This window comes from Lissotriton vulgaris, unplaced genomic scaffold (genome assembly GCF_964263255.1).
Source record: "Lissotriton vulgaris unplaced genomic scaffold, aLisVul1.2 SCAFFOLD_264, whole genome shotgun sequence".
Lineage (NCBI taxonomy): Eukaryota > Metazoa > Chordata > Amphibia > Caudata > Salamandridae > Lissotriton > Lissotriton vulgaris.
Genome location: NW_028244627.1, coordinates 600,127 through 603,575, shown reverse-complemented (window position 1 = coordinate 603,575; position 3,449 = coordinate 600,127).

The window sequence follows — 3,449 nt, the reverse complement described above, 5'->3', positions numbered from 1 at the left end:
AGCTTTGACCCGCTGAAATAATACCTTGGATGCGTCGACAGCGAGGACGATGTGAGGAGCAGCAGAGGTGATCCTTCGTACTCAATCCTTACAAGAAAGGGCGAGGCGTTGGTTCCAAGCTGCACTTCGGCGAAGGTGCTTTGGACACAAGAAGCATCAGAGCAATGTGTTGAAGTGAAACCGCTGGGTTGAAAGCGAGAAGCACAAAAGCGATGTATAAAAGCAGAGATGAAAGCGATGCATCGGAGCAGAGCCGTGCCACATCAAAGATGCGGCGAAGCCTTAAGGTGATGCGAGGTTCGGGGAACATGCTGCAGCAGCGATGTGTAATTGACAGGGGTGATGCACAGGTTCAGATTGTCGCAACATTTTTGATGTGTGGATTTTCTCAGATGCAACACTTTAAACCAACTTACAAGGCCCCAAGACTGGGTTGCCACCACTTGGCACATCAGCACTCACAGAAGATAGAGCTCAAGTGCTGGTGGTAGGTTGCAGGGTGAAGTCTTTGATATCCACGAGTCTTCAGAAACAGGAGGCAAGCTAACAAGCCCTTGAAGATACTATGGTTCTGGTATGCAGAGATGCGGGTCCTGTCCTACTCACTTCCAGGCAAGAAGCAGTAGGCAGAAGGCCAACACAGCAAAGCAGTTCAGCAAAGTGGCAGTCACTCCTCACAGCAGAGCAGCCCTTCTTCCTGGTAAAATGTCCTCAGTTCCAGAAGTGTTCTGAATTGGTGGTGTCAGAGAACCAGTACTTATACTCAGTTGGGCTTTTTAAGTAGGGTAACTCCAAAGAGATGATTTTGACTGCACAATACCCTGCCCTGGCTCCAGACCCACTACAGGTGGGTATGCAACACCAAGGGCTCCAATAGGATGGCGGGGCGATCCGCCCGCCAACCGTGCCGGAATGACCCCGCCATATTATCATGGCTGGGGGGTCTGCAGCGGACGGAAAGACTGTCCGCCGCGACCGGGCGGAAATGGGTTCTATATGGTGGTGGTGTCTATCAGACACCGCCAGCCATATTAGTATGGGCATTTTCCAATGCCTTTCCGTGCAGCATTGCCGTCACGGAAAGGCCTGCAGAGTCTGCATTGGGGGCCCGTTGTGGGCCCCCAGGGACTCCGGGGGCGGGGGTGCACATGGGGGGTACCTATGGTACCCCCCTGCAGTTCCATGCACAACATGGCAGGCACCGCGTGGTGCCTGCCATGTTGTGCATGGAAGTGCACAGCATACCTTCCTGGCATTGTTGCGGGTGGTGCTGAGTGCACCGCCTACCACAATGTCAGGAATGCTGGATGCGCCTACCACTGTGGCGGGCGCATCCTAACTGCAGGCATGGGACTCCAGCCCTTATAGCAGGCGGTCCCTTGTTTCGTGAGGATGGCGGGCAGGCAAAGCCCGCCGCCATCTTAATGGGGGCCTTAGTGTGGAGACAGAACACAGCCCTTTCAGGTGTAAGTGTCATCGCTTCCCTCCCATCCTCCTCAGGATGCAGATGGCCATTCAGTCACACCTACCCTTCCTTTGTGTGTGGCTGTCTAGAACGAATGCAGGAAGCTAGCTGTCACCCACTCCAGGCGTGTATTCCAGATCCAGGCATAAGGCACCAAATAGTTACAGTAAGAAAATTCAAACTTTCTGTAAGTTGCATTTTTAGAATTGCAATATAAAAACCAACGTCACCATACGTTGTGTTTTTAAATTGTGATTCCAGAGACACACAATTTGGGGGTCTCATCTTTTCCCAACTGGAAATTACACTTATAAAATGTAATAAGGCAGTCCCAATGTTATCCTATAGGAGATATAGGCCTTGCAGTAATGAAGAACGAATGTAAGAGACTTTCACTACCATGTAAGACCTAAAAGTACATGTCCTACATTTTAAATACACTGCACTCTGCCCATGTGCTGTCCAGGGCCTACATTATAGGTGGCCTATATGTAATGAAAAGGGAGGTTATATCCTTGCAAGTAGGTTAACTTGGAGGGCGAAATGGCAGTTAAATCTGCACATACAGGCTCTGCAGTGGCATGCCTGAGACATGTTTAAAGGACTCAAGTGGGTTGCTTAATCAGTGCTGCAGGCTCAGTAGTAGAATTTGAAGTACAGGCATTGGGCATATGTAGTGCACTTTACTAGGGACTTATAAGTAAATAAAATATGCTGATTGTGGCTAAAACAATACTTTAGCACTGGTTAGCAGTGGTGAAAAGTCCAGATTCCTACAACCACCAAATACAAAATGCCAGAAGGCAAAACGTCAGGGGAAACAATGCCAAGGATGCTCAGTCTAACATGTGTGCCCCCAGCAGAATGTAGGGAGAGCTACCTGACCCTTTGGGAGTTCTCTTCACTAAGGCAGAAGAACCTGAAGAGACCATCAGCATTGGCATAGTTTGTTCCAGGGCAGTGTTCCACCGTAAAAACCATTCCCTGTAGGGAGATGAACCACCTCAAAAGTTTGGTATTCTCACCCCTTATTTGCATTAACCATTCGAGGGGCCTGCCTGTAGAATGTCTGAATCCGGAAGTGAGTGCCTTAGGTTCTTTGGCACCCAGACCACAACAAAGGCTTCCCTTTCTGTTGCGCTCCACCTCTGTCCCTTGGGAAGTAACCTTATACTGATCAAGGCTACAGGTTGATCCAGGCCCTCTTCGTTCAGCTGTGAGATCATGTCCCCAATGCCATACTCTGAAGCATCTGTCTGCACCACAAATTACTTTGAGAAGTCAAGGGCCTTCAGCACAATTTCTGTGCACAGGGTCTCCTTCAGGGTGTCAGAAGCCTTCTGGCACACATCTGTCTGGATCGCCTGGCAGGGCTACTTTTTGGAAGTCAACTCTGTCAAGGGGACAGCAATGGTGCCAGACCCCTTGACGACGCCCCTGTAGTAGTCAGTGAAGAATAAGAAGGGTCTCACTTTTGTCTGGGTCTTGGAGGGTTCCTAAGCCAGAAAGGTTTAAATATTTGGCTGAAGGGGCTGCACCTTGACACCCCCCTACTTGGTGTCCCAAGTAGACCCCAGAACCCAGCCCTATCTGGCACTTAATGGCCGTGAAAATCAGTCTTGCACTCTGAAGAGCACGCAGAACTTCCTGAAGATGGTGCAAGTGGTCCTTCCAACTAGAACTGAGGACCACAATGTTGTCTAGGCAGGTGGCACTGAAGTTCTCTAACCTAGCCAGTACCTGGTTGACCAACCTCTGAAATGTGGCAGGGCAATCTAAAACCCAAATGTCATGACCTGGAGCTGGAAGTGCCCTTCTGGTGTTAAGAATTCTGACCTCTCTTTGACCCCCTTAGTCAAGGCAATCTGTCAGTACCCAAACATTAAGTCAAATGTACTGAGGGACTTGGCAGCTCCAAGCCAATATATAACCTCATCAGGTTTGGAGATGTGGTGTGTGTGAGTCTTGGTGACTGCATTTACCC